This window comes from Culex pipiens, chromosome 3 (assembly GCF_016801865.2).
Source record: "Culex pipiens pallens isolate TS chromosome 3, TS_CPP_V2, whole genome shotgun sequence".
NCBI classification, from domain to species: Eukaryota; Metazoa; Arthropoda; class Insecta; order Diptera; family Culicidae; genus Culex; species Culex pipiens.
This window is the reverse complement of record NC_068939.1, coordinates 138,612,143-138,618,445: the sequence shown is the minus strand read 5'-3', so window position 1 is coordinate 138,618,445 and position 6,303 is coordinate 138,612,143. Positions and strand designations below refer to the sequence as shown.

The window sequence follows — 6,303 nt, the reverse complement described above, 5'->3', positions numbered from 1 at the left end:
AGTATGTATGCCCTGTTTTCATCAGATAAGGGAAAGCAGTCAATAAGTGGATAGCTTAAATTACGTTATGAATAGATAGCTTTTAAGAGCAATTGAAAAAAATATCTCCTTTATAGAACAGCAATTCACTAGGTTTTTTTTTCATTTTCTGCTAAGTAAACATTAGGATGGTCTAAATCACGGCTTCCTCTGGGCTACCCCCTGAAATCAAAGATTATCCCATAACTAGGCTAAATTTCAAATTTGAGCTGATTCTGACCACGGGAACCCGTCCCTCTAATCGCTTGAAGTTTGTAAGGGAAAAATTTTCAAAATGAGAAAGCCTACTGTTTCAGTGATTTACCTGTACTGCCGTTTTACGGCGATATGATGTATACGCCATTGAGGTGATTTTGCTGTAGACACGATTTTCTGGTTTTGTTAATTTTTTCAATTTAAAATGACTAATTTTAGGTCTGCTCTGTAGAAACTGTTAAAAAGTACAATAAAAATGTGGCCCCTACAAAATTTCTTGTTTTTTCCTATTCTCTACGATTTTAAACCACAAAAATCAATTGGCCGAAAAATTGCAATAAAAAATCACTATTTTTCCTTCCCAATGATGTATGTATACATTGCTCGATCAAAGCAGGATATATTTTTTGTGCCAGCTATTTTGACAGCTGAGCGGATCCCTTAGTGCATTGTCCACGTGGATACTTTAAGGGGGGGAGGGTATTAGGGAGGGTTCTTTTATTACGTAACGCAGTTGGGGGGGGGGGGAATCGGAGGCGTTACGCTCCATAAATTTTTTTTTAAAATTTGTATGGAAATTTTGTTACGAGGTGGGAGGGATTCTAAAAATCCGATTTTTTGCGTTACGTAATAAAAGAACGCTGCCTTAGCGATTGTCTACGCTCCATAAACACATTTGCATTAACAATTGTCCGCAAGGGAGGTGGATGGGTTTAGAATTTTCAAAAAAGTGCCTACGTGGATGTGGATAAGGTGTCATCCATTAAGTACGTCGCATTAAAATCAGCCAAAATTTACTCCACCCCCCTCGTCACGATTTCCCTATGCTTTTAACACGCAATGTCACGCTTGCTCAAAACCCCCCTCTTCTCTCAGAACGTGACGTACTTTATGGATGACGCCTAATGGACGTCCCCTTAAGAATTAAATCGAAATAATGTAATAAAATATTGCCCAGTCTTGATTTGGTCCCAACACCTCAAATCAACAATTTGACTTCTATCAATTCTCAATGTACACACCATATTCTTTTTTTAAGTCACCTTTTTTTAAACGATTCTCGATTTACACAACTTTTTTTAAGTCATGACTTAAAATGAGAATGTCCATGACTTAAATTGAGAATCTGACTTAAATCAAGAATCTTTGGGATTTCGTAATTTGTCGGAGTATTTTCAAAATGTATCAATTGTATTTTATTTAGTTATGTTATTAAAACATTTTAGCATGGTTTTGGAACACCTGGGATGTTCTAGTCCATCCGAAACTTCCGGGAATTTTGTGCAACTGGCTTACCAAAGAAACTAGTCGAAACTTCAAAACTTTGACAACGGATCCTACCCAGACTGCTTCAGTGATTGCGGTAGGCTACAGTACATGGTTGCAACAACTTATTGGGATGATCTGGGTCATCCAAGGACTCCCTGGAGTTTTGACCTGTGCGTCTACCGCCGTAACAAGCCAGAGGCCGACGGTTTTTGACCCCGGAACATACCCGCATAGCTTCAGTGAGTATGGTAGACTACTTTCCAGATGTGTTGAGATGTCCTGGGTCATCCAAGGACTCCCTGGAGTTAAGATCTGCCGGTCTACCACCGTAACAAGCCAGAGGTCGACGGTTTTTGACCCCGGAACATACCCGCATAGCTTCAGTGAATATGGTAGACTACTTTCCAGATGTGTTGAGATGTTCTGGGTCATCCAAGGACTCCCTGGAGTTAAGATCTGCAGGTCTACCGCCGTAACAAACCAGAGGTCGACGGTTTTTGACCCCGGAACGTACCCGCATAGCTTCAGTGAGTATGGTAGACTACTTTCCAGATGTGTTGAGATGTCCTGGGTCATCCAAGGACTCCCTAAAACTCACCCTAAAACGGCAGTGTAGATGGCGCAGCTATTTTTGTAAAATAAATGCGTCAAGAATATGCCGAATGTCACATCACCATTCATTTCGACGCTGTCGTGCTATCTTGTCGCAAGTTGCTTTTCGACTTTCCAAGAAAGAAACGCGTTCAGTGTTTGACCGACGACGTTTGACCTTGAATCAACAAAAAAAGAAAACCGCAATGTAAACAATAACAAACACGTTTTATTTGGTTGGCTATTCTGTGCATTGTGCCGAAGTTTGGATGAATTTGGTTGCCGGAGTCCCGAGTTTTAGTAACTAATGTTTACGGTAGTCGGGCGTGTACGTGTGTCAAACATGTTCTGACCTGAAATCCCTTTGGCCAGTTGTTGCATTTCCAGGGTATGTCAAGATACAATTGAAGAGCTGCCCTTCTCGACTGGAAACGCTTTGTAAGCGGATAATCCATCAGCTCCCAACGAGAGGGTTTAGGATAAATGAAATCTACTACGCTTAACATGAACGGGTCGAATGTGGTTTCGTGGTGTGGTTCATGTGTGTGTGGCATCTAGTATATTATAACTATATTTGACTAGATCATGTTGAGTATTTTTAGCTGTGTAATTCACGTCATTCTCACTCGAAAAATGTGACCAGAACCATCACATATGAAAAGATCGACCGCAACAAGGTCATATAACTTTCAACGTTCAGTGGTGCGTACTTTCCGATTGTAACGCTAGTGGGATTCTGCGCCTGATGCAGCATGACTCCAACATGTTTCATCTGGTCAGCCGGAAGTAGATACCAGTTGATGTCATAAATATGACCTAAAAGTTGTTCGTTCTTGAATTATGGCTAATTGGTATAAAATGTCTAAAGTACCACAACGTTCTCACCTTAACCGTGACGATTGTCCGAAAATGTACGCCATGCGATCGTTGGACTTTGAGATTACAACGATTGTAATGATAATCCCGAAAAAGTTGAGTCCAACTTTTCCCAGGATCAAGACGTTATACAGATCTTCCAGCATGGCTTCGTACTCGTTCAACAGTTGATGCAGCTTCACGATCCGGTTCAGATGATCTCGGATGGCAGTTTGATCAGGTTTTGGATGCGTCATGACCGAGTTTAATTCTTGGACCTCGTTTGCAATTGCGTCCACGTAAGCTCCAACAGGCATGACGAACCCTAGGAACATACATTCATGGCTCGTATAACCGAAAAATGCTGCAGGCATCAAAAGGGCATGCATGGCCATACAAAGTAAAAATCCTTCGTTAGTACTGGCGTCGGTTCCAGGCACAAAAAACACAAACATGAGCATCTTTTTCCCCAAAACTAGCCACAACACAAATGGCATTAAAATAACAAGCAACACCGATGATAAGTAAAACATGAATATTATTTTTTGTAGAAAGTACGACATTTTCAGCACGTCACAGATGATCGAGCTATTACTCTCATTTTCGCTCAACATCTGCTGAATTTCGGATAGCTTTGAACCAGTGTTGCGATTTTGAGCGCTCATCCGCTCATGAGCGAGCATTTTTCGCTCATTCGTGAGGAGGAGCGTGACGCGAGCTAGCTCACGTTTGCTCGTGCTCGTGTTTGCTCATTTATTTTATGAGCGAAAATGCTCATTGCTCGCGCTCGCGCTCATTTTGCTCATTGAGCAAAATGAGCGGTATTTTTTTACCTGTAGCGGGTAAACGATAGTAACATTTTTTTCAGCAGAGCTTCGAGGTTGTTTTTTTAATGGAGGCTTGAATAGGCTAATCTTAATAATATTGGATGAAGTTATTTGTCATATTTTTTTTTGTTTTGAAACTTGTTTTGGAGTCAGAGTTAAGGGGTTAAGGTGTTACATTAAGATCTGTACACAGTAAAAAAAAACATAGAAATATTACATCTGGGAAGTACGCCTTTTATGTTAGAAAAATGCGTAATTTTACTTCTGAAAATGTGTAATTTTGCAACTTATCTGGTGTAATGCAACTTTTTCAGTCTAAATCGAGGTAAAATTTTAACATTCAAGAGGTAATATTCAAACTTACAAAATTACAACTTCCAAATGTACACTTTTTTACTGTGTAGAAATTATTCGATTAATAAAAAAAAAATATTATAGAGTGACACGTGAAAGTGAACTATTTAATAAAGCTGAAAAGTATCTTTTAAGGAACACAAATATGTTTTCTTGGTAATACGTTTAGTCATGTTTTAATTCCTGGGCACCTCATCTTGTTTAGTCAATTATTTGTAAATAATTTTGCATAACAAATCGTCAGCTGTGTGCTATCTTGTGACATTGACCATTTTGGTCGAAAATGAGTTAATGATGGCGTTTTGCTATACTTAACAAACACTACAATATGCTTTAACCCGATTTTGGAAACTCGCTTCCGTTTCCCGGATATCGCAATACACACTTGTGACATAGACCAATTTATCATCAAAATGATCGTGCACACTTGTGACACGTCATACATGTTGTTGGAAAATGTGGAAAAAAATTCTTGTTTTTCACAAATTTATGTTGATACACATTTTCTGAAGGCAATGCAATCTTTTGTTTTTGAAAATATACTGATTAAGTCGGTTAATCTATTGATTTAAGCATATTTTAGTTTGTATGGGAATTCTGTGCACACTTGTGACACGTAGTACAATTTTACTTTCGAAACACACTTGTGACACGTGCTTTTCAGATTTTTTATTACATAATTTACTATATCTTTTAACTGGTGTAACCAAATTAATTGAAACTTGGAGCGTTTGTTAAGCGATAGTATACAAACCGATTGCTTCAAAAAGTTTGGCTCTACCATTCATAGTTTCGAAAATATTTATCTTCATACTTTAAAAATCGATTTTCTCGAATAGTACTAAATGGTCGTTGTCACAAGATAGCACACAGCTGACGAAATGTCAAATCTGTGTCTTAGATAATTTTCACATCAATTATCTTATTTATATGCTGATTCGATCCAAATAAATAAATGAGAAATGAGCGTGCTCACAAGTAAAAACATGTTTTAATATAAAAAAAAATCGATTACCATCCTATTTACAGCTTCTTAGCAAATTAAGACACTTTACTTGCGTGTCAGCCATTTTTCATTTATCGGGAAATTAATCAAAACTAGTTTTCTAAATTATCAAACTCTGAAAAAAATATATAGGCTGACAACATTAAAGTTTCATAAATTTACCATTACCACATTGATCACACAAAAAACTGGGGTAGAAAAGTATCCCCCGCAATCCACCGCGATCAATTTTTGACAGTTCGACGCCAACGAATAATTTGATGAATTTACCGCGGTTACCCAAAATTAAATTACCAATGCAACTTTGATGAGTTCATGTCCCTTTTTCGCGATGAAATTATCTTCAAAAGTGGCAATCCAATTGGCCTGTGCCAGATTCATAAACAATACTAAAAATCTACCTGATTTGCTGATGAGCGCTCATTGAGCGCGAGCGCATGCGTTGAGCATGAGCGAGCACGAGCTACCTGTTAAGTCCTCATGCTCATGAATGAGCGAGCACGGATTCTGGCTCGCTCGCTCATTCGCAACCCTGCTTTGAACGCAGTGAGAGCAACTTGTCAGATTTTCGCAAATTTGAGCATCAATTTGAACAGTCCCTGGAATGCAAACAGCAAGTTCTGTAAAACTATCAAGAAACTCAACAGGTTCGAACGTTCGCACCATAGCAGGTACAGAATTTGGACCATAGCTAGAGAGATCATTAATCCGGTGTAGACGGTCCACCAGTTGGGACGAAAACTGCCGGTGAGTGCATTTATTCCAATGACCTCGAGCAGACGGCAAATGATGACGAAGTTGTGGGCATGCCACTGTTCTTGAAGAGACATTTCGGATAAGCGCACTGAACGTCAAGGTTTTAAAAGCACCTCTGTGTGCTGGATGAGAGCAAAGGTTTGAATGATGGGATGGTAATGAGTTGGCACTTTGGTTTAAATGGCTTTACTTTCAGTTGATTAATTATTGAAAAGAGTTAATTTCTGGATAATGTATGCATTGATTATTAATTAATTACATGCATTAATAACTACTCTATCCTTCAAATGGATACTACAAAAGCTACAACTTTGTTGCATTTTATGATCTTTGTAAGCACTGGAACACCCAACGCCTCCCGAAAATGTTGGAACGGTAACTTCAACCTGCTTGTTCTCGGGATTAACTCAA

At 38.8% G+C, this 6,303-nt stretch overlaps 1 pseudogene; it reads right to left on the bottom strand.

The window, feature by feature from the left end:
* Window positions 1–2,716: 2,716 nt before the first annotated feature.
* LOC120417346 (uncharacterized) lies at window positions 2,717–5,966 on the bottom strand (annotated as a pseudogene).
* Window positions 5,967–6,303: the final 337 nt, after the last annotated feature.